At 38.5% G+C, this 26,330-nt stretch overlaps 1 pseudogene; it reads left to right on the top strand.

Moving 5' to 3' along the window:
• Positions 1-7,405: 7,405 nt before the first annotated feature.
• The window catches only part of LOC101571806, a 40,115-nt pseudogene continuing 21,190 nt past the window's right edge, over positions 7,406-26,330 (top strand).

Below are 26,330 nucleotides of genomic sequence, written 5' to 3'. Positions count from 1 at the left end.
ATGGGTACTGAGGGTAGCCCAGAGTCCTGGCTACCAACAATTGTGGTGCAATAAACATAATCCCTGTGATGTCAGGATTTGTGTATTATGCTGACTTTAATTCATCTTTGGCATATACCAAAGAGTAATAGCTTCATTTTCGTGTTCTTGCAAAACCTCAATCTTTTTTTTTTCTTTTTTTTTGGCGAAACCGGGGATGGAACTCAGGCCCTTGTGCTTGCCAGGCAAGTGCTTATTCTACTGAGCCATCTCCCTGGCCCCAACCTCAATCTTGATGTGCATAGTGGCTGTGCTAATATAAAATTAACCAGCAGTAAGCAAAGGTTCCTTTTTCCCTGCATTTTCACCAGTCTTCATCGTGCTTTGTATCCTTGATGACAGCTATTCAGACTGAGGTGAGATGCAATCTCAGAGTAGTTTTCATCTACATTTCCCAAATGGCCAAAGATGTATAATATTTTTTCATATATCACTGGCTATTTGTATTTCTTTTGAGAAGTGACTGTTCAATTTATTTGCCCATTTATTGATTTGGATATGTGACTGTTTTGTTACATTTTTTAGTTCTTTATATACTGTAACATATTAATCTATTAAGAGAGCAACTGACAAAGACTTTTTCTCCCATGCTGAAAAACCTTTCTTTATCCTATTAGTTGTTTCTATTTCCTTGCAAAAACTATATAATAGTCCCATTTTTTGATTCTTGATATTATTTTTGTGTTATCAGAATCCTATTAAGGAGGTCTTTGCTGTGTCTGTAGCTCCAAGGGCTCTCCCTACACTTTTTCCAGCAGTTTCAAAGTTGCAGGTCTTAGACCTAGATCTTTGTTCCATTTTGAGTTAATCTTTGTCGAGGGGGAAATACAGATCGAGTTTCGATCTTTTTCCAAGTAGATATACAGTTTTCCCGGTACCATTTGCTAGGCAGGCTTTGTCTGTCGTATATTTTTACTCCATTGTCCAGAAGCAGAAGGCTCTCATTTTATCTGTGTCCTCTGTGCTGTTCTATTTTTATCCCAGGACCATTCTGTTTTTTATAACTGTGACTTTGTAATGTAATTTGAAATCAAGTACTGCAATGCTTTCAGACTTGCTCTTTTTGCTTAGTGTTGCTTTGTATTGTATTTTGTGTTTCCAAATGAATTTTAATGTTGAAGAATGCCACTGATGTTGTGATGGCCATTGTCTTGAATCTGTAAATTGATTTTGCTAATGTGGCCATTATAGCAATATAAATGGTGTCAATCCATAAACATGGATATATTTGAAAAATTTCATTCCCTATCTATGGAATAATCTGACAAACATTTGTGTTAGTTCTTCTTTTAAGGTATGGTAAGACTCAGCAGCAAATTCAACTGGGATTTTCCTTGTCAGGAGACTTTATTACTGATTCAATCTTATTTCTTTTATTGACATATTTAGGTGTTTTATATCTTCTTGCTTCAATTTTGGTAGGTTATATGAATCTAAAAATTTGTCTATTCTATGTTTTCCAATGTATTAGAGAGCCTTTCAAAGTAGTCCCTAGTAATCTCCTGGACTTCAATATGCCTTTGTAAGATCCCTGTTGTAAATCCCAATAATAGTACTATAGTAGCTGCCACTTCAACTATACCACCACACTCCCCACTTCATCACCTCTTCCTAGTGTTGCTGCCTCCTAGGCAACTCACTGAAATCTATGGTGACTTTCCAAGTAGCAGGAATGGGATCCCCTACATGGGATTATCCCCTTCCTCTGTCCACAGTTACAAGGCTTATGTTCTCATTCTGAAGGAAAAATAAGAGTCAGAGTGCTGACAGTTGCCCATCTTCACCCGACCACTACCAATTCGCTTCATCGTTAGTTTCTTCATCTCTGCCCAGCTAAACATGCCAAACATGTTTTGGCAAACTCAGCTGGCACTTTCCTTCCTGTGCCCTCTGTAGAAGCTTTCTTCCCCCACAGAAAGCCATGTAGCTCTCTTTGTCTGTGTGTCTATGTGTGTGTCTCTCTCTCCCACCCTCCCTCCTTCTCTCCCTCTTTACCTCCCTTTCTGTCTCTAGCTCTGTCTCTGTCTCTCTGTTTGTCTCTATCTCTGTTTTTCTTTCTCTGTCTCTGTCTCTCTCACCTTCTCCTTTTCTATTTGTCTCTGTCTCTGTTTGCCTCTGTCTCTGTCTCTGTGTCTGTCTCTGTGTCTGTCTCTCTTTCTGTCTCTCTCTATCTCTGTCTCTGTCTCTCTCTCTCTGTCTCTGTGTGTGTGTGTGTGTGTGTGTGTGTGTGTGTGTGTTTCTGTCTCTGTCTTTCCCTCTCCCTCTCACTCTCTGTCACTTCCAAGTCTTTACTCCAACATTCTCTGATCAATGGAGACAGCCCCCGGCACCCCATTTTATTTTAGGGTTTTTTTATTAATTTTATTGAGAAACAGCTAACAATGAGACAGTTTCAAAACAGACTAATAGGACAGTTTGAATAATTAATACATCTCATATTGTTATCTTCCTAGTGGTTATTCATAGTACAAGATGCAGACAAGATATCCTGTCCAAATACTATTAGTACAAATCTTTCTTCTCATTTAATTAAGAGAAAGTAGCTGTATATCTATCCTAACTATTTTGTATGTACAGATACAAAATGGTCCTTCCTTTGTATCCCCATTTTTTGTTTATTTTTGTTAAAGATGGGTATTCCATTGCCATTTAAATATTGTAGGTACATGAATTCAGCAAAATAATCTAATATAGTCCACTAGTTCATAATAGTAGTGGGTTATCCATAGGACTGGCAATGTCAAAAGTTGTTGACTTGAGCCTTTTATAGCTCAGCATATTAATATGGCTTTACTTTTTACACTTCGCTTTTATATTTTTCTGCTGGATTGTTAAGAGCAAGAAAAAGCAAGACCTATATAACAAGAAATGTAACTTTTGTATCTGATAAGGTCAGTCAAACCCCCTCAAGATTTATCCTGTTACTCTGTACTGCAGTTTGGAGATCCTTTGTCAGTGTCAGCCATGTGAATGAGTCACGGCCATTGCTTGACCAATTTGCTCTCTGTGAAAGCCTGAGAGAATGTTTTCTCTCCATGTGACTCTCCTTAGGCACACTCTATGTCATCTATCATATTGCTCTGTGGCCCCATAATCTCCTTGATCAGAAAATTTGGGATACAACTTAGTTACATGATGTTACAGAATAAGTTCTCCTATGTCCTGAGCCTTCACTGACCTTAAAAGGCTAGGGCAAAAATGCTGACTGTCCTTGCAGCCCTTCTATTTTTTCTCATTTTTGGTCTGCAAACTTAGGTTGCTAACCCTCCAGAAGAGAAGCTTATTATTACCTTACAACATATGCAGTTGGGTTTAACCTAACTACCTGTCTGAATATCAAACATCTTAGGCATAACATGGAACAGGTATTTTCCATCTAGTATTGATATGTTAGACTTTAAGTCTCTACAGAATATGGAGAAAAATTTAAAAAACAAAAATATTTTTAAAATATGAATAAACAATTACAAATTTTTACACAGCAATTTAGAAATCTAACCATATACAGCATTGTAGAAGGACAGTCCTGTGACTTTTTTCTTGTCTCTTTTTTTCATTTATTACCTTTCTTTTTAAACAAACATTTACTTGAGAGACAGTATGGCGATAATTGGTATGTCATGACAAGCAGTACATAGAACTGGAAGACCAGAATGACAGCCATTTCAAGCGTGACCCTTCTATTACATATTGCTTTTTTCAGTGCAGTTGCTTAGTGCACAGATATCAGTATATATAGTTAGTCAGGGTGAGAATCCTACCAATTAACTACTAGTTTCAAAAACCTGCTGATGTTTCTCAGGATCATTGCCTTACCATCTTGTGCATATTTTAAAAGCCACCCCCAAGTTCATTCTTTTTTTTTAATTTTTTTTTTATTTTAACATTTAGTGTGTGTGTGTGTGTGTGTGTGTGTGTGTGTGGCCAGCTCAGCCCACCGGCCGGGGGGGGGGGGGGGGCTGGCTGGCATGTGGTGCTGGAGGATTGAACCGCGGTCCCTGTGCTTTGCCAAGCTTGTTCCAAGTAGGTGCTTTAGACCACTGAGCCATCTCTCCAGCCCAAGTTCATTCTTTCTCACATTTCCTCTTCTGTTTTTCTCCATTGCTTGCATCACCTTTAACATTCTGTACATTTTTGCTTTAGTTTTTATTACTTCTCTTCATGTCTCTTCCCCCAGTTCAAAGAAGAAAGTCCCCAGGTGAAAGGATTGCCTTGTGTTCCTAGTGCTTCACATGTCTGTATGTGCCTAGCATGCACTACGCACTTAAATAATTACTGAGTAAGAGATTTAATAAGAGACTAATGGCTATAGTAGATACATAGGTAAAAATATCTATTATATTTTTTCCCAGTTGCTACAGTTTATTTCTCAAATTCTGTTTGACAAAAAATCATAGACTTTTAAAATTTATGTTGATAGGTTTTCCTAAAATTGTGTCCTCTTAAGAACTTCTCATTTCTTTCTCTCTAGATCAGTGATAAACACTTTTTTCTCTTAAGAGAGCAAGATTGTAAATATTTTCAGTTTCATAAGTAAAGACTTTCTGCCATAGCCCCTTACTTTGCCCTACCATTGGAATTCCTGAGCCGCTACTGGCAGCAATGAAGAACTGGGCTTGGTTATGATCCAATAAAACTATGTTACCAAAATAAGCTGCAGACCAGATTTGGCCCTTGAGCTTTGTTTTTTCCAGCTCCCACTGGAGACAAAATCCCAGTAGTCTTGTTGCTAATCCTGGAGTGTAAATTCCCACAAATTACTACTGCTGCCAAAAGATGTTCATGTACTCATGTTTTAAAATACCGGGCTCAGGAAGATGCAAGCAAAATCAAACTTGATTCTTTCATTGCCCTCAAACCCTTCTCTATGAACAAAATAAGTTTTCTTTTCTCCCTTGAATGAAATCCTAGGCTTTTTCCATTACTCTTGGATTTAAAAATGCAAAATTTCTATGCCTTTGAGATATCAGTAAATCAATGACAGCATTCTTATCTGTGAGCTTGCACCTGCCACCATTTCACCTCTCCCTCAGCATCTACTCCTCCCTAAAGTTGCACTTGCTATTCACAGCTGCCAGGACTGCACAGGCCAGACCAACTATAGCCCAGTGACTTTGTGGTCTACATGTTCCTTATGTCAATATATCCTGCCACATAGTTTCATTTCTTTCATTTCTAATATATTGATAACCAGTTCTAATGCAATGTGTTAATTATTGAAACTGTCCTACCCATTTGATTTGAAACTGTCTCATTGCTATTTGTTTCAAATAAAATTATGGAAAAAAAAGACCTAATTAAAAAAAGAAAAAAAAGATAGATATTCAGCTACTTTCTCTTAATTCAATGAATAGAAAGATTTGTTCTGATAGTGTTTGTGGAGAGGATATTGTGTCTGCATCTTGTATAATGAATAACCACGAAGACAACAACATGCAATGTATTAATTATTGAAACAGTTCTACTAATCAGTTTTGAAACTGTCTCATTACTATTCCTTTCTCAATAAAATTATTTTTTTAAAAAGTAAAAATAAATAAATAAATAAATCATCCTCACACTGAGCCCACTCACTCTCTCTACCCACCCATCAGGAAGCTTCCTTGATGGTAGTCTCAGAACACCCACACTTTGCCACTTTGTGTAGTCTGAACTTCTCCTGCTTCTGTTCCTCTTGGTCTCTCCTTGAAATGATTCTCCATTCTACAGCAAGAACAACCTTTGTCTTTCAAAAGGTAAAGCCAATATTTTCTCTATATCCTTGGTCCCAACCCCACTTAAATGCCTTTAGGGAATTGCCATTGCCCCTAGAATAAAGATACAGTTCCTTACGCACAAGCTCTCAACCTTCCCTGGCCTTCTTGGTCCCACCTGCTCTCACTCAGGCCTTCCTGCTGCCCTGGCTGCACTGCACCCCGTTATACTCACCAGCTCCTCTTAGATCCCAGGACCTCCCAAGGCTCTCACCTTTGTCTTTTGGTCTTTCCTCTGCATTTTTCTGTATTAACTTGTGCTAAATGCTCCCACTTCAGTTCAATTTTATCTCTTCCCTTTTGTTAGATTCTTTAAAATCCTGTGCAGAATATAAGACACACAAAATGAAGGAAGTAACTGTGCATATTTATAGTTGCGTTCATTGCTAGTTCTTCTTAATTGTATAGGGTGAAATGTTTCAGCGGCATGTAACTAAAATTTTGAATCACACTCCATTAAACAAACAACCAAACAAATCTCTAAATTCTCCTAATGGGAAATTCTAAAAGTAGGATCCTTTCAAGAACCTAGTTCCCTTTCTGTCTAGTTCTGCCACCTCTGCTCTTCTGGTGGATTGTCTCTGTCTCAATCTTGCTTTATAGCTGCAAAAGGAGCAATTTCAGTGTCAGGCTTTTTTCCTGTATGTGCACCATCCAGAAGTCAATCAGGAGACAAGTTTTCTCTGAATTTTAAACAGAAGCCCTGTTTTCAAGGTCCCAGTTAGGTGAGATGTCCCTTGAGAGGGGGGACATAGATGTTCAGCTGGGCCATACCCACAGAGCGCACTCAGGAGCTGGTGGTTGAGATCAGGGAGGTAGGGTCCAGCGTTTTCCAGCTATATGGCTGTTTCAGTAAGCAAAAAACTGAAGTTCTGAAATGGAAAACCAGGCTACAGTATTTTAGCAGAGGAATCAAAGGTTTATTGCTAAGAAAGCATGCAACTTGCTACAATTGTAAACCATGACCTTTTCTCTCTCTTATTTAATCTTGTACTAAAATACTAAATTTAAAGTTTTTATGGTCACTATGGTATAGTGTTTTAGCCTATGAATATACCACTCTATTTTATTTGTGAAACAAAACTGTTATTTCCATTGTTTTGATCTTACAAATAATACTCAGATAAAATTCCTTGTGCGTAAGTTCATTTTTCTGTCTCCCTTAACATAAATTCATAAAAGAAGAGTTAGTAGGTTGTCCCCCAGAAAAATTTTATGAATCTTTGCTCTACAACTCATCCTTCAGTGTATGATTATGCTGTTTTTTGACATTCTTGAAATGAAACAAGCCTCCTCCAAGTATCTCTGCCTTTGTTTTTGTTGTTCACCTGGCTACTTCCTATTGCTCTTCCAATGTCCGTGACCCTTGTTTTGAAATTAGTTCCTTACTATCTCTGCCATTCTCCTCTATTATATGTTTTCATCATACCTCTAGCATATCTCTGGTATCCCACCAGATATAACATATTGCAATCATGTGTTCAATTTGTCTGCCTTTTACAGTGAGCAATGAATCATTTGACCATTGTTACTGTTATTGCTATTCAGCCTTACAACCTTACTACTTGGCAAAAGTGCTAAGTACTCAAGATTGTCTTTTTAGTTAAGCAGACATGGAAGCCCTCTTAGTGTGCTCTAAAGAGAGTCCCATCAATCCACAGAGCTTTGTCCCATTCAGCCTAGCTCTGTGTGAGTCACTTATGGCTGGCACATCACTGGAGCACAACAATTCTCTTGGCAGCACCACAGAACTTGAGAGTTATGAAAGGTGAGCCAACCTGTTCCTTAAATGTTACTGAAGTAACTAGAGATAATCAGTTCAAGGAGAGAGAAGCCTGGGGTTGGTTGAGCTCAAAACCAGATGTCAGTGCATCCTCTTTCTTGTAGGATCTGTTTACAATGGTCAGTATATCTCCATGTCCTTTGCTATTCACAGAATAGAGGAAAGTTTGAATGCTGTTCAGAGTAGGGAGCAATAAAGAATCCCTGAGAAGAAAGCAGAGGATTAGGAACAGAAGTTCCTACTCTACATTCAACCAGTAAACTAGGCTTGAGTTTTCAGGACTAGACACAAAGCACTAGAAACAGACTCAATGGTTTCTGCTGCTTGTTTGTTATTAAGTGAAAACATCAGGACAAGTTGCTAACCAGAAGCTTCGGAGACCTTCTACTTCTGAGTTCAGTTTGATGGCTTTAGGCTGAGTGCTGGGAAGAGGCAGAGACATGAAGCTGAGATGCCCTGTCCCATGGGAATAGTAAGTCACTGAGCAGTTCCAGCTCCTGAGAGCAACGCTAGGTTCATCTTGGGGCAGTGGTACAGTGGTGACAGGGAGACCGAGCAGAACAGGATGTGGAAGCAGACATCAGAGAAGGATTCAAGGAAGATGGCAAGGAGGTGCCTCTAGTCAATTGTGTTTGGCACTGTATGTGATAATCTTTAGTGACACCCTTCCATGATGACAGAAAGCTTCCTCCTTCCTCTTCTGCCTCATCAGGTGCAAGCTTTTGGCTAATGTGCTCAGTGGAGCTAGAAGCTTAGTAGGAGGGATAGGTGTATACAGAGTCCTGTTTCATGTGATTTGGTTGAAAAACAAAGTAAGTGAATAAACACATTGAAATGAAGGCAGCCAGTTTTTTTCATTGTCAGATAGAGAGCTATGACTAAGGCAGTCAGAATGCTATTAAACATTATAGGACTTTGGGAAAGATGGCAGCGCGGTGAGCAGCAAAAAAAGAGCCTCCACTGAAATATAGCAACATGTGGAAGAGAAGGAGGGAAGGGGGTCCATGAGATTCAGACCCTGGGATCTGAAGCAGTAAACTCTGCAAAGCAAGTATTAACAAATATGAAAAATCAAATAAGCACAAATACAATGGTAGTGAGGGACCTCAATATCCCACTCACAAATAGAAAGATCCACTAGACAAAATATTAACAATGAAATACTAGAACTGAACTGAACTTTTGAACAAATAGAATTAGTAGATGTTCAAAGGGTTTTCTACCCTACAACATCAGAATATATATTATTCTCAGCTGCATGTGGAACTTTCGCCAAAATAGACCACATTTTAGCTCATAGAACATGGTTAGGTAAATGCAAAAGAATATAAATTATCCCATGCATATTATCAGAAAATAGTTTAATGAAATTGGAAATCAAAAGGCAAAAGAAATCACAAGAACTTTATAAACACATGGAAATTAAATAGTTCCTTTCTAAATAATCAATAGGTCACAGATGAAAATAAAGAAGTCAGACAGTTCCTACAATTAATAATGCCAGTGCAACACACAGAGTTTATGGGACACAAAGAAAGCAATCATATAAGGGAAATTCATAGTGGTAAATACCCAGGGAAACAGAGCAAGCGCAAATGAACAGCTTAATGTTGAACCTCAAGCTTCTAGAAAAACAAGAGCAACTTAAGCCCAACACTCACATGAGGGATTAAGTTACCAATATCAGAATATAGAATGCAATGGAGATGAATAACAATACAAAAAGTCAATGGATCAAAAAGTTGGTTCTTTGAAAAATTAAATAAAATCAAGAAGCCCTTAGTCAACCTTGTCAAGAAAAGGACACAAAAGACTCATATCCATGCCATTTCAAAAGAAAACATTGAAATTACAACACACCTTACAGGAATCCAGATCATTCATACGTACTTTGAGAATTTGTATTGTACTAGGATGGAAAATACACAAGTGGACAGATATCTAGCTATGCATGAATTATCACAGCTGAATCAAGGAGATATAAAAATTCAAAATCAGGGCTGTGGAGATAGCTTGTCAGTCTAAGTGCCTGCCTGGCAAGCACAAGGACCTGGATTTGGTCCCCAGTACTGCATGCTGTACCACCCACCCACCTAGCACCATGTGCACCACTGAAATAAGACATGTTGGTGCAGACCTATAATCCCAGTACTAGGGAGGCTGAGACAGGAAGATCACTACGAGTCTGAGCTGCATAGAGAGACCTTGTAACCAAAATAATGATGATGATGATGATGATGATGATGATAATGATGATAAGGATAATAATAATATAAATAAACCAATATCAATCAATAAAAATGCAAGATGTAATAAACACCTACCACAAAAAAAAAAATCATAGGCCCTGATTGATTCAGTGCTGAGTTCTAAAAACAATTTAGAGAAGACCTAATAGTGCTACTTCTCAAAAATTTTTAATTACATTGAAAGAGAAGCAACCCTAAAATTCATTCCTAGAAGGAAGCACTACCTGATATGAGAATCAGAGAAGGACCAAACCTAGAAAGAGAATATAGGCCAATCTTTCTAATAAAAAATGCAAAAATCCTTTATAAGATACTGGTCAACAGAATGCCCCAAATCATCATGAAGATTATGGAGCTTGGCCAAATAGGATTCATTCCAGAGATGCAGGGATGGTTCAAAATATGCAAAGCAATAAATATATACCATATTAACAAAGCCCTGAATAATAACCATGATAATCTCAATAAATGCAGAAAAATACCATGATAATCTCAATAAATGCAGAAAATTCCATCATCAATTCATGAGTAAAACCCTGCAGAAAACTGAAATAGATGGTCCTTATCTCAATTTGATAAAAGCCATATGTGATAAACCAACAGCCAACATCACACTAAATGGGCAAAAACTGGAAGCTTTCACTCTAAATTCAGGAACAAGACAAGGATGTCCACTGTTATCACTCGGATTCAATATAGCTCTTGAAACACTAGCCAAAGGAATCAGACAAGAGAAACAAGTAAAAGAAATAATGATTGGAAAGGAAAAAGTAAAATTATCATTATTTGCAGGTGACATGACACTCTACATTGAAGATCCCCGAAACTTCACAAAAAGAAAAGACTTCTAGATTGAGTGAGCAAATTCAGTAGCATAGATACAAAGCCAACACTCAAAAATTAATAGCCTTCCTATACATGAATAACAAACTCCCTAAGTGACAAACTAGGAAAACAATACCTTTCACAGTAGCATCAAAAAATGAAATACCTAGAAATTAACTTAACAAAGGAAGCAAAATGCTTCTACATTAAAAACTACAGTACTCTGAAGGAAAGCTATCTAAGGAAATATCAGAAAATGGAAATATATCTCTCATTTTTGGGTAAGAAGGTATCTTAGGAAATATCAGAAAATGGAAATGTATCTCTCATTTTTGGGTAAGAAGAACCAATACAGTGGAAATGGCCATACTTTTAAATTGTTATACAGCTTTAATGAAATGTCTGCCAAAATCCCAATAGAAAATCTCACAGAATTAGAGAAAACAATCCTAAAATTCATTTGAAACCAGAAGATACACAGAATAGTAAAGACAGATCCAGACAACACAGAGGGGCATCATAGTCCTTGACTTGAAATTATACTACAAAGCTACTATGATAAAAACAACAATATTAACAGAAATACAGACCTGAGGGTCAACATGATAGATTAGAAAATTCAGAAACAACTCTAGATACACTTAGCCACCTTTGACAAAGTAGCCAAACATCCTCATTGGAAGAAAACCTCTTTTGTAAATGGTGTGGGTAAACGTGGCTTTCTACATGCTGAGGAATACAAGTAGACCCAGGTCTTTCACTACGCACTACACTAAAATTGAAATGGATCAAAGATCTAAATATTAAAACAGAAACACTAGATCTCCTGGAAAGCTGAATAGATTGAACTCTTGAAGACATTGTTTTAGACAGACTTCATGAACAAATGGACAGTCCCACAAGAACTAGTACAAAGAATCAACAAGTGGTACCACATCTTATTAAAAAGATTGTACACAGCAAGAGAAACCACCAGAGCATAAAGAGGAAACCTACAATGAAAATGTTTTTGCCAGCTGTTTCTCAGCTTTCCTTCTCTTTCTCTCATTCTATAGATCCCATCTTGTTATTCACCCCAGCAATTATTACTTTGATTATAAAACAGATGAAGGAGCAGTAGATGAGAAGTCCAAAAATCTGGATGGTTATTCTACTATCTAGAATATATAAAGAACTCAAAACCTTAGACTTCTGAAATTTAAAGACTCAAAGCAAAAATGGGCATCTGTAATGAATACATGCTTTTCAAATGAAAAGATAGAAATGATAAAGAAATATATAAAAAGAATGTTCAACATCATTGATTATTTGAGGTACGCAAATTAAAACAACACTGAGTTTCCATCTCACCCTAGAAAGAATGCATAACATCAAGAAATTAACCAATAATAAAAACTGGAGGGGCTCTGGGGGAAAAGGAGCCTTTCTCCACTGTCGGTGGGAGTGCAGACTGGTGCATCCACTGTGGAAATCAGTGTGGAGATTCCTCAGGAAACTAGGATTAGAGTTCCCATTTGACCTAACTATTCTGCTTCTGTATATTTTCCTAGAAGAAATGAAAACATCATACTATAATGATATATATGCACCCATGTTCATAACAGTGCAATTTATCAGAGTTAAATCTTGGAAGCAACCAGGCTACTCTTGAAGATTCTCCTAATACCCTCATGGTTGAAACACTGCAAAGTTCATCAAGTGCCCTATGCTGCACATAGTAGGTGCACTGCACCTGCTAAGAGGACCAAACCCAAATAGGGGAGTCCAACTTTGCTTCTCTCTCTCTCTCATCCTATTGATCTCCTCTTGTTCTTCACACCAGCAACTATTACTTTGATTATAAAATAGATGAAGGAGCAGTAGATGAGCAGTCCAAAAATCTGGACTGTTGTTTGATTCTACCAACATAAATTATATGATATTACCCCTGGAGTGGGGCCAGCACAACACACTGGGGATTGAATCCAGGTCCATGCATCTGCCTAAGCAGGTGCTTGAATCCTCTGAGCTATCTGGCTGGCCCATAGGTTTGATTGTTTATTGTCCTTTTCACAGAAATGAATACATATGATCCAGGAGAACAATACAAGCTGCTTATTTTTTCCTTTTATATGTTTCATGCTCCATCAGTGCCCAGCACAGAAGGGTTCTATCAACAGAGAATGAATGAATGAATGAATGAATGAATGAATGAATGAATGAATGAATGAATGAATGAATTTAAGTTTAAATTTCATTTAGCACACTAGCCCAGTTGTAGCTGGTCTTATAACAAACCAAGTTTCCTTGAACCATTCTTGCATCCCTGGGATAAACCCTACCTGGTCATGGTGTATAATCTTCTTGATGAGTTACTGTATTCTATTTGCTAGGATTTATTGAAGATTTTTGCATCTTATTTTCATAAGGGAGATTGGCCTGTTGTTCTCTTTTTTAGTTGTGTCTTTCTCCGGTATTGGTATCAGTACAATACTTGCCTCCAGGAATGATTTTGGGAGGATTGATTCCTTTTCAATTTCATTGGAGAGTATGAGGAATATAGGGATTATATCTTCCATAAATTTCTTGTAGAATTCAGCTGTGAATCCATCAGGACCTGGACACTAAGTTTACAGACCAAAAATTAGAGAAAAAGATGGATAAGGACAGCCAACATTTTAGCCCCAGCCTTTCAAGGTCAGTGAAGACTCAGGACATAGGAGAACCTGTACTGTAACTTCATGTAACTAAGTTGTGTCCCAAATTTTCCAATTAAGGAGATTATGGGGCCACAAAGGAAAGTGATCCATAATGTAGTGTGTGCCTAAGGAGAGTCACATGGAGAGAAAACATTCTCTCAGTCTTTCACAGAAAACAAATTGGTCAAGCAATGGCCATGACTCATCCATGTGGCTGACACTGACAAAGGGATCCACAAACTGCAGTACAGGGTTTCAGGATAAATCTTGAGGGGATTTGACTGACCTTGTCAGATACAAAAGTCACACTTCTTGTTATATAGGTCTTGCTTTACCTTGGTCTTAACCATCCAGCTGAAAAGTATAAAAACGAAGTATAAAAAGTAAAGTCATATTAATATGCTGAGGTATAAAAGGCTCAAGTCAACAACTTCTGACATTGCCAGTCTTACAGAAAACCCGCCACTATTATGGACTACTGGACTATATTGGAATATTTTGCTGAATTCACGCACCTACAATATTTAAATGACAATGGAATGCCCTTCTCTGACAAAACTAAACAAAAAAAGGGGATACAATTGAATGAACATTTTGTATCTATATATTCAAAATAAGATAGACATACACCTGCATTCTCTTAATTCAATGAATAGAGAGATTTGTTCTAATAGTGTTTGTGGACAAGATAGCATGTCTGTGTCTTGTATAATGAATAACCACTAAGACAACAATATGGAATGTATTAATTATTGAAAATGTGCTAGTAATCAGTTTTGAAACTGTCAAATTGCTATTTGTTTCTCAATAAAATTATTTAAAAAAACAACCAAGTTTCCTGTCTCACATCTCAGACATACCACAGCGACTGTTTCATCACTCTCTGCCTATTGAGCTTTCACTTTTCTAATTTACTGGCTCCAAACGAGGCAGTATCGTCCAGCAAATGAATACACTGTTAGGGCCACAAACATTGAAAGCAGGGGAAATGAAAAGTGAATTTGAAGCTGGCCATGCTGGTGCAAGCCTGTAATCCCAGCCCACTTAAGGCTGGAGAATGACAAGTTTAAGCCATGAGTATACTGCAATTCAGTGAAATGCTGTTTCAAAAACATAAAAAATTAATTAAAGGGCTGAGGGAGTAGTTTACTGCCAGAGTCCTGGTTTCAACCTCCAGCACTCAAAAAGATAAAAATCAAAACATAAACTTGAACAAGGAGAATGTAAGCAAGTGGAAAAGCTATGGAGGCAGCTGTTGCATAGGGAGCACGCAGCACCTCTTGCACCAGGACTGACCTTCTCATCAAGGCAGGGGCTTCCCAAAGGCTGCATTCAAGCAAGACTTTGCATCCTGCCCCAAACTCCAGTCTTTCACTCTCTTTCTTCTCTTTGCAGGCTTTAGCACCTTTGGCTTGAATGCCTTTGGGCAGAAACTCAGTATAGTTAGGATCAGACAGCCTCAGACCCAGGCCTAGGATCTCTACCCCAATAGGGCCTACTGTTTAAATGGTATCAGCATTATTTACTGAGTACATTCTATGTGCAGCCCTATATTAAGTGCAGGGAAAACAGCCATAAGGTAGGTGTATATTTAGTAGGAAGGACAGGAATAACTTTAATATTTCTTGGGTACAATTGGGATAAATTCCCTGAAAATGTAACCGATTCTATGAAGGTCTGCATCCATCTAGTGAATGGGATCAAGAACTACTTTCAAAATCTAACTGGACTGAAATCTGAAGTATGAGAATTTAACTAATCAAAGGGCAACAAGGAAGGAGAGCCATGAGAGGATACAGGCTGACTGGGGAAGGTGCCTAGAGGATTGCAGTGCAGCACCGGGCTAGTGTGACATAGTGAGCAGAATGGAAACAGGCAACAGAAAAGCAAGAGCAAGATGGAACAGAGCCTGGTGGGCCAAATTTGGGACCTTGGTGTTATGCTAAGAACAATAGAAAATCAATGGAATATTTAAGCAAGGAGGGAGAACAGGGACATAATCAGTTCTGTATTTTGAAGTGATTACTCAGGCTTCTGTAAAAAGAATGAGTTATTAGAGGGGCAATCACAGAAAAAGGGAGTCAATTAGGAAACTATTACGAGATCAAGAGAAAAATAATTATTCCTTGGACTACAGTATTAATAATGAATATGGAAAGAAACAGATATTTGGGAGACAAAATCAATAAGACTTCATGATGAATTGGATCTAAGCAACAAGAGAGGAAAGTGCACAGAGAAAGCCACCTAGGCATCCAATCTGAGCGACTAGGAAGATGATGTGACCACTGACTGAGCCAGGCTGCCCTGGAAGCAAGGTAGAGTTGAGAAGAAGATTATCGTTATGATTACGATCTTGAAACTATCAAATTTGCAGTGGCAACTACTTTTCTATGATTACAGGGTTCCTAACTACAATAATGAGAACATCACTTTGCCAAATAAATCACGAAGCCCGCAAAGAGTAAGTACTCAACATCAGTTTATTTGTTCCCTTTTTGTACCTGGTCTACATGCACTCATACATTCAACAATTATTTATGGTATTTCCCCTGTATATCAAGTCACTTCTTCAAAGGCATGAGCTTGTAAAATCTCTGTAGTCATGGAGTACACTTTATAGCAGGAGTGGATATGTCACAAGATAAACACACACATACTCTAGCTATTCATGAATGTAGAGATAAGGAGCACTGTGGCTCAAAACAAAGGGAACTGAATATTGTAGCCCCCGAGATGTGCTAGTTCAGGGACAGTGCAAAGACCCACATAGCTGGAATCTATTGCACAAAGAGAATGTTGGAAGATTTCACCTGAATAAGTGGCCAGAGATAGGTCATCCACGGACTTGCATGTCAAATTAAGGAGGTTGGCTTTTCCTACAAATGAGATAGGGGACACAGAAGGATTAAGAGGACTGACAAGAGTGGGGAGCAGTGTGTGGAAAGGGATTTTAGGCTAGGTGGAAAACCAGAAGTAGCTTCTCTATGTTCTTTTTCTTTTTTATTTCTACACCAACCCAGTTGAATGAATAGAATCACATTAGTGCAGAATCAAACTAACTTGTGAGGCATTTACGATGAGTCTGCCAGGCCTTTTCATGTGTTATGAGCAGCTTTTTTTACATTGAAATCTTGCTTCAGATCAGAGACAGTGTTTAGCACATTCACACATTATCTTGCTTAGTCTCAAGACAGTATAGGAGGTGGACTTTAATCACTTTGTTTTGCAGATGAGGAAACCAAGACTCAGAGAAATTAAACAATTTGCACAAATTCACCCCGTCAATAACTATTAAGGTCGGGATTCACCAAACACACTCAGGGTCCCAGACTCCAAGCCTGGACTTTATCCATGACTCTTTGCCAAACTGACCCAGTAGCCCTTGATTCTACCCCTAAGCTTGTTATAAGTGTAAAGAAATAGATGTGAAAACAGGCATAGGACCAGCACATTATTGTATTTACATTTAAAGAAGATGCATAATGACCACTGGGGAAAGAGTGTGTCAAGGAGTCTGGGGAGACAGCTCAGTAGAATAAGTGCTTGCCTGGCAAGCACAAGGTCCTGGGTGCCATCCCTAGTTCTGAGGGGAAAAAAGGGGAGTGTCACTAACAATGAATGGAGGAGGATTCTTGGAAGGCTGAGGCATTTTTTGCAGGATTCTATCACATTATATAGGTTACCACTTACAAGCAGGTCAGCTGAGTGCTGCAATGCAAAATTGTACAATATGCCTCTAAATAACCTAATAGTACAGGTAGCACTCACTCACCAGAATACATTGCTTAAATGGAGAAAAAAATTATGTTTGATTTCCCCTTAGTGAAAGTTTACGTTTATCTTTCTAATTATAAATTTCACCGCATCCTATGGAATAACTATGATAACAGTAGCTACTGAATAATATGCAACCATGTACCTGATGTTTAGGTCATTTTATACATCATCTTTAACCTTCACAAAACTAAATATACTACGCCCTATTTTGTTTTGTTTTGCTTTGTTTTTACAAAAGAATAAGCCAATGCAAAGGTGTACAAACACACACACACACACGACCTAAATAACTTTTCAAGGGTCACTAGAGTACAACTCAGTAGGAGAGTTCTTGCCCAGCATTCTCAAAATGGGAGGTGGGAAGAAAGGGCCCCTCAGCTCTTCTAACTTGAGTTTTCCTGTTATCTTTTCCTCTTTTTAAACTGTGTCTCCCATTAAACAACTGAACTGATTCATTGGTCTTTGTCTCAGCATGGCATAATTCCCAAGCTGGGTCACTTTTATTTCTTTGGCCATTAGTTATTCCTTTATACAATGATAAGACAAATCAGTTGGGTCTGAAGTTTTTTGCAGTTCTCTACTTACCTACGTGTTATTGCAGTTCCCAACTTACCCGCATACTGTGTCTGAAAGCTCCCCTTTCTTTACATGCCATCTCCATGCCCCATATAATTCATATTCCTTGTTCCTGAAGCTATGAATTAGTACCTTAATGTCGGGCGCGGGCGCCCTGCTCCTCAGCCTTGCCCCTTCCGCTGGAGTTTATGCCACGAGCCTTGTTTCCTGTATAGCTTTTGGTCCCTGCTGGTAAGATTTGATTGGTTCACATAGCCCTACGAAGCAGCTGACTATTGGCCTATTGCCCACGTCAGGCGATGTATGTGGCGCCCACTGATAGGTCTGGGGAGGGGATATAAGGAGGGGTTAGAGGAAGTGGAGGAAGAAGAAGAAGAAGAGAGAGGAGGAAGAAGGACACGTGAAAATAAAGGGAACGACACTCTCTCAGGCTTTCACAGAGAGCACATTGGCCAAGCAATGGCCGTGACTCATCCACATGGCTGCACTGATGAAGGTTCTACAATCTGAGGTACAGGATCTCAGGACAAATCCTGAGGGCATTTCACTGACCTTCTCAGACCAAAAAGCTACAACTGTTGTTGCATAGGTCCTGCTTTACCTTGGTCTTAACCATCCAGTAGAAAAGTATGAAGTCGAAATATAAGAAATAAAGCCATGCTGTTAAGTTGAGCTGTGGGGGACTCAGGTCAATAATTTCTGACATTTCCAGTTAAATATAAGACCCAATGCTATTATAGGCTACTGGACTCTTTTAGAATATTTTGCTGAGTTTACACACCTATAATATTCAATAACAGAACTTAGAAAAAATGGGGTATACCGATGAATGTCCATTTTGTATCTGTGTATTCAAAGAGGTTGGGATAGATATATAGTTGCATTCTCTTAATGAATAGAATGATTTGTTCTAATGGTGTTTGTAAATAGGATCACAAGTCCGCATCTTGTACAGCAATTAACCACTAAGAAGAATATATGCAGTGTATTATTTGTTGAAACTGTCCTTCCGATTTGATTTGAAACTGTCTCATTGCTATCTGTTTGTCAATAAAACTTTGAAAAAAAATAAAAATAAAAATAAAAAAAGACTTTTTAAAAAAAATAAAAAAATAAAAAAAAAAAAAAGAAAGAAAAGAAAAGAAAGGGAACGAAAACAAAGAAGGAGGCTCCGTCTCGTCCTTTTCCAGCGCCGGTCACCTTAACTTTTGTAAAATGTATTTTTAAATTGTTCTTTAAAATTTTAAAGAGATTTTGAGAACAACAGTTACCCTAATGAATAAATACTTGGTGGAATTTCTGGCCTTCAGATATTTGAATGAAAGAGATATGTTGAGACCTGAATTGCAAAAACACTTTGGCCATTGTCCTGCTTTTGCTGTGTAGTGCTTGCCACTAACTTTTGAATTGGCATGCACCACCTTTTCTAGAGAATAAGTTTTGCTCACAGTTCTTACCAGGTAGCTAATTTAAAGGAAAATGTAGCCTAATACAACATCCCAGAGACTGGGGAAACTTTGATCAGTTTAAATAAGCTACTTCCTTCAGAGTTTCACAGAAATCAATAGCAACCCACAGTCCACTTGGAGTTTACATGAAAACTAATACATTGCCAGGTTGGGACAAGATTGTGGCTTTTCTAAGGACTTAACACTTGCTTCAGAAATATTTCGGTCCACTTCCTGCCTTCAGGCATGTAATGGTCAACTTTCTCATTGGGGGAAAAAATATCAAGCATCATCAATCTAAATGAAGAGGTTTAATTTGACTCACAGTTAAGATGATTCATTCGATGGTCAGCTGACTCCAAGGAAGGAACAGTGTGGTGAAAGGGCATGGCTGAGGAAAGCTGCTTACCTCATGACAACTGGGAAGCAGAGAAAGGAGAGGCCGTCCAAGGGAGGAAATAAGCCCTCCAACAACATCACCATGGTGATACATCTCTTTCTGTAAAGCCATGAAATCATCAATGGAAAAATCCACTGATGAGTACAGCAAGTTTATGATCCGATTATCTTCCTAATCTCCATCTCTAAACATGTGAGACTAAAAAAAAAAAAAAAAAAAAGTTAGACTTTGGAAGGATATTTGCGCGTGTGTGTGTGTGTGTGTGTGTGTGTGTGTGTGTGTGATTAGTACAGGGTTTACAGGGTCTCACTATGTAAATCTGACTGGTAGTGGTTCTTCTCTTTATAGCCTCCCAAGCACCCGGGTTACAATCTACTTGGTGACATGCGCTCAATCGCTGTCTCAGAGTGCCCCAGGGACAGCGCCAGCATGGCAGGCCCAGGGATTGAACCCTGGCCCCTGTGCCTGCTTGAATGTGCTTTATTTCTTTTTAATTTTATTGAGAAACAAATATCAATGAGACAGTTTCCAAGCTGATTAATAGGGCATTTTCAATAATTAATACATTGCACCTTGTTATCTTCTCAGCGGCCATCCACAGAACAAGAAGCAGCCAGGACATCGCATCCAAACACTACTACTACAAGTCCTTCCTCTCACTGAATCAAGTGAAAGCAGCTGTACATCTATCCTAACTGTTCTGTATATACAAATACAAAATGGTCCTTCCCCTGGATCCACCCTCTCCAGTTCAGTCCTGTCACAGATGGGTATTCTATTGAATGTGCTTTTAGCCCCTGAGCAGGCTATGTGGCTGGCCCTGGAAGGATATTCTAAATCTAAATCATGACATTCAGATCCTGACCCTCAAAAAGCTCATGCCCATCTCATTATATAAAAATTATTTAGTCCATCTCTAAGAGTTACCAAAATCTTAACAGTTTCATCACAAGTAAAAAGTTCAAGCCTGATGTTTGCTCAGCAACTCAAGGCAAACTTTAGCTATAAAAATCAAAAGAGGAAGTTAAATATTTTTCATACAATGGCACAAAGTGAACATCCATACTCTCTAAGTAAGGAATAGGGAAAGAGAAAAGAATCATATCAAACCAATTCCAAAGTCCAGCAAAGCAAAATTAAGTCCTATAGCTCCATGTCTAGCACCTGAAGTAAGCTGTGGCAGGGGTGAACTCCAAAGGACTTGTGTAGCCCTGCCCTGCGGTCTTTCTGGTTGTACCTTATATGGCCTTGCTCTTGGGTTTGCTTTACTCCCTCCCTCCTGCATTCCTCCAGACACCATCAACACTGCATCTCTAAATACAGGATTCCAAGGTCTGCCATGAATTCAAACAGTAGTTACCCGCTTGGACCACAGCATTAGAGAATACTTCTGAATACCTGGATGGATGAAATATTTTACTACTGTAAATGAGCAAGGAACACTACAGTGATTCTATTCTTAAAACAAAGTCCTGCAAAGGAATTTACCATTTCATGCCCTTGAGGCTTAGATGTGTAGGGTCTGGCCAGGCCATTTCTTAAGACAACCTTAAGGTCTCTTTCCTACTGTCTTCATGCAAATTACTTGGCTTTTTAAAGGGCTAAAATTTTTAGACTACTCCTAGGTCTCATCTTTGTGTTTCTTTCTTGATGAAACTACAAACTTCTAACATCTTCCAGCTATTCATTTTTCTCCTGACTCTCGTTATAAGTCTGCTGAAATCAGTACTTATGTTACAGCCTGAACATTGGGCTGCCTCGGAATTTCTCCTACCACATTAGTCTTCCACCTTTAAATTCAGCCTCATACAGTCTCAGGGAATGGCCAAAATGAATACTGGCATTATCGGCATTCTGAGCTCACGTAAGGATTTTTCCACCAAGCTCTGCTTATAGTATTCTAAGGTGTCTCTAGTAAGCATCCACAAGCCTTTCTGATTACCCTCTACTAACCAGTTCCAAAATCTTCTGGGCCACATAGTTGTTATAGTCATACTAAAGAGCAAATTTCTGGTACCAATTTTGTGTATTGGCCAGATTTCCTATCACTTGAGAAAAATACCTGGCAACACAAAAACAAGAAGAGGTTTATCTTGGCAATGGTTTTCATTGGATTTAATCCATGCTCAGTTGTCTCTAGGTAAAAACAGTATGGTAGAAGAAGGCTGTGGAGAAGAAAAGCTGTATAACTCATGGCACTCAGGAAGCAGAGAGAGAAAGCAGGATTCTTCAGAGGCACACTGCAGTGACACACTTTTTCCAACAAGATCTTTCTTCCTAACAGCATGTTTAGCTAGGAACTCATCAGTACATCAATCCACTGGTGAGTACAGAAGCCCAGTGAGCCAGGCATCTTCCAAATGTTCCACTTCTGATCACATGATTCTTCTGCAGACACATCACATGTAAGACAGTAGAAACCCTAACTCAATCTAGATGAACAACTTCTAGGGAAAATGTCTTTTCTCACTAATGTCTTCAGTCACTAATAAATAAAACCCCTAGTTTAAAAATAATCAGCCTTGATAATTAGAGTTCAAAAATGTTACCGTTAATCAGTTTATCTTTATCTGTCTTATATAGTAGCCACAGAGCAAGAGAATAGTGTTGTAATTTTAAGTAAAGTGGCTAAATAGACATGCCTGAGAAGATGAAGGAATGTGTTAAAAATAACTCCCTAGAGCCTCCACCCTTCACCTCCAGTGTCTGAAAAATTCCACTTTCTGTATCAATGATTTTAGTGATTCTAAGACTTCTATATAAGTAGAATCATAGTATTTGTATTTTGACTGCCTTATTTCACTTAGCATAATTCAAGTTTTAGCTATAGCACAGGTAGCAGATTTTCCTTTCATAATAGTAGATTCTACATACTATTTTTAAGGCTGAATAATATCTTGTAATACTGTCATAGCTTTATTATAGTAATTCCCCATCATATTTGCATATTAGAATCATCTAAGAATAGATATTCTTAGATGGCTATTTTCACGCATAGACACATGTAATTTAATGCAATTTAATACCAAAAAATCATATTTATAACATGCAGCCTTGGAAATGCTGAGTTACATCCTGGTTAATTTTTTCTTGTCCTTTTTAATTCCTTACAACTTTTAAAACCATTTTTGCATACTTGTATCCGGCAATCTGAATAACTAATTTGAAGACAAGATTATGCAATACAGCAGCCATTGTTGAATTCCTATTGTTTTGTTTGGTGAAGTTCTGTATCATTTCTAATTTGTTATTTACTATTTTGTATTCTAATAGAAAAAATAATTTCTACACCCTGGGCCTTTTTTTCTTTGTTGGTTCGTGTGTGTGTGTGTGTGTGTGTGTGTGTGTGTGTGTGTAGGGGAGGGGTGTTACGGAATCTGTACATTAGGTTGCTCAGGTGGTTCTGATGCCAGTAGTACAGGTACTGCATTCTGTGAATCATTATAATCACAATGCAGTGGATAGTAGTAATGGCTATATGCCAAAAGCAGGCTTTGACCTACAGACAGTAAAAGTATAAAAGTGTAAAAGGCAAGTCTTTTTTGGGGGATGGGGGGGTTGCGGAACTGGAGATAGAAGTCAAGCCCTTGCACTTGCCAGGGAAGAGCTTATTCTACTGAGTCATCTGCCTGGCCCCAAAGCAAGTCTTTAAGAAGATTTCAAAAGTTAACCTGAGTAGAAAACGACATGAATCAACAGAGCTCACTGGGAGATTTAGTGGCCATCTGATTTCTAATTCTTCAAGTTAACTAACTTGAATATCCAGCATGACAAACAGGAAATACTGAACTCCTGGAATTTCAAATAATTTTTTAAAAAAATACTGCCTATTTTTCAGCGCTTACATCTTAATGTGATGGAAACAACTTCAACTTTTTTTCCCATAGTGCACAGCTAATTACCAGATGTACCCATGCTGCGAGCACTTAATGCCAACATAAAACATGGTGCCATAATGAAGATAATTGAAAGTATGACTTTCATCAATATTTAATTAGCATTTGGTGCTAACTCATTATTTTGGTACAATTACTTTGACATCTTACTATATGTCCTGAATAGATTTCAATCCAGAGGGCTGTTTTATTGGCAAGACACGTGTAACATCACACATCCCCCAGCCCAGAGGAAACAATATGAGATACGGAGAAAATGATTGACAATTTAATCTAGTTTCAAATAGCAAAGCCTAATATATTAAAACCAACTAAGCATGTTTATTTAGCAAGGCAAATGCAGTACTAATGAAAATCCTGGCTTTGCTTAAGAGAGTCAGGAACAGAACTGCCATTGTTTAAGCGTGACATTGCGGGGCTGCAGCTGCCGCAGTAGCCAGAAGCAGAGGTGCTTTTCCAACCCCCCAACACACACAGTCTGAGAAGTACGAAGTATGATGCTGCTAAAGCCAAAAGATTAGCAGGAGGATGAGGAAGAAGTGGAGGAGGGGGGAAGGAGCAAAGGAGCGGTAGAACTTCACACACTTAAGGTTTATCAGGTGTTACGCTACAACCACTTTTCAGCCTTTGAGCAAAGCACCGAGTGCACCTGTGGCAAGTTTATCTAACTGTGGAAATGGTAATAAGCTTCACTGAATGTGAACTTCTCAAACTGTGAAGAAAAACCAGTTTTGTGTTTCACTTTGTTTCAAAATGTCCATCATTCATGAGTAATTGTTATAAAAGTGCAATTTAAGATATACAGAAACTACCAGTTCTTGGCAGCAATGTAATGATACACCAAAAGAAACAGGCAAATTTCATGAGTCTGTGACCTCAGGATCCGGTGCAAAGAATCAATGTATCAATAAGTAAATAAATAAAAGATAACTTAAAGTAGTTATGATGAGAAATGTAAAGGAATAAATCAAGTAATGGGCCAGAGAACAATGGAAACTCATGAATTACCTTTAATTGGGGTGGTTCTTAAAGAGATCTATTTATTCATACATGTGGGTGTGTGTATGCACATGTGTGTGTGTGTGTGTGCACATGTATTACTAGATACTGAGCCTGAGACCTATGCACTGAGCTACATCACCTGACATTTTTAAAAAATCTTTATTTTGAAACAGGGTTTTATTAAGTTGCTAAATTGCCCAGGCTGGGTTCAAACTTGAGATTCTGTGCCTTGGCCCCAGAGTGCTGGGATTAAAAGCATGTACCATAGACACAAGAGCTCTAAAACCTGAGATTCAATGAAAAGAAAAGCCAGACCTGCTAAATCCTGAGGAGGGCAGCTTCACACAGAGTTCTGAAGTGCCATTTGCACAATAGACCTAGTGTAGACAGTAATGTTGCCCAGATTGATATGGTACATGCCTATTTCTGAAGATGCCGTTTTCTTTCTATTATCACCACTTTAATTGATATTTTTAAGATGTACATATTTATGGGGTACAATATGTTATAATACATGATTATAATGTGTGATATCCCAATCTGGGTAGTCATATTGTCTTAGTTAATTTCCTCCTTGTTGAAACAATATTCCTAGCAACCAAAGTTAAAGGAGGAAAGGTGTATTGTACCTTTTGGTGTATAGGGTTTCAGTCCATACTTAGCTGGCTCCATTGCAATGGAACATCACTGAGGAAAAGCAGTTCATGCCTGGCAGAAGGCAGGAAGGCTGCGAAGCAGTGAAGTAGTAAGCGGCAAGTGAAGATACCAGCCCTGTTTCTGTCCCTTATGGTGCACCTCGGCTACATGCCCTTAAGGTGGGTAGCATTCAAGTTCACACTCAACTATACCAAACCAAGCAGTGGACTAACTTAGTCACCAGACACCCTTAATGCCAGCATCACCAGGTCTAGCCACCTAAAAGCACTCCCTATGACTGCATGAGGATTTGGAGGGACATCTAGACACAAGATATAGCACTTAACCATCTTCCCAAACATTTATCATTTACTTATGTTGAAAATATTCAGAATAGAAAAGGTCATTTTATAGAAATTGTTATATATAATGAATATTTTAATGTAAAATCTGGCTTATTTTATTGTCAGTGTGATTATAACAATTATTTTTAAAATTTTTGGAGTGAGTGAGACAACCTAGGGCCGCAGGATCCTGAATAGACCAGGAGTGCAGGCCCGGCGAGTGAGTGAGATGACCTGTGCCCGCGGATCCTGAATAGACCCAGAGTGCAGGACCAGCGAGTGAGTGAGATGGCCTGGGGCTGCAGGATCCTGAATAGACCCAGAGTTCAGGCCCAATGAGGAACCCTTCAGCAGAACTCCCTGCAAAGAGGCTAGAGGCAAGACCCACCCAGCTGATTCAGGAGCAGAACATATTCCCAGAGAGACACAAAGGGTTCAACTCTAACTGCTACAGCAGAAAGAAGTGGAGCACAGCAGCCAGATCCAAACAACACCCACCTGGAGGAATCTGAACTTTGTAGATCCAGACCTGGTGCTAAGGTAATAACTCTATCTAAGCTCTACACCAAAGGTCAGGAGACAGTGGCATACAAAATGAAAAAGAGAAGGAACAAAATGCATTCTCAGGCCCCAAGTCCACCCAGTACAACTGCAGAAGAAACTAGCACTGAGGAAACTGGAAATCACATGCCAGATATCTTGTAAATAATAGCATTGACAGTAAAGAATCAACTGCAGAAAGGTATAGAAGAAATCAGATCAGAAATAATTTCGGAACTAAAAAATGTAGTGGTAACTATAATCAAAGAAGTACTAAGTGCTTCTAAAGAATACACTGATAAAAAAAATAGAAGAGAATATAAAAATTATGGAACCCCTGCATAAGCAATTTAGGAAAGAAATAGAATGTACGAAACAGGT

The sequence above is a fragment of the Octodon degus genome, unplaced genomic scaffold (assembly GCF_000260255.1).
Source record: "Octodon degus isolate 3935 unplaced genomic scaffold, OctDeg1.0 scaffold00014, whole genome shotgun sequence".
Lineage (NCBI taxonomy): Eukaryota > Metazoa > Chordata > Mammalia > Rodentia > Octodontidae > Octodon > Octodon degus.
The sequence above is the reverse complement of the archived record's forward strand: the minus strand, read 5'-3'. Positions and strand labels throughout refer to the sequence as shown.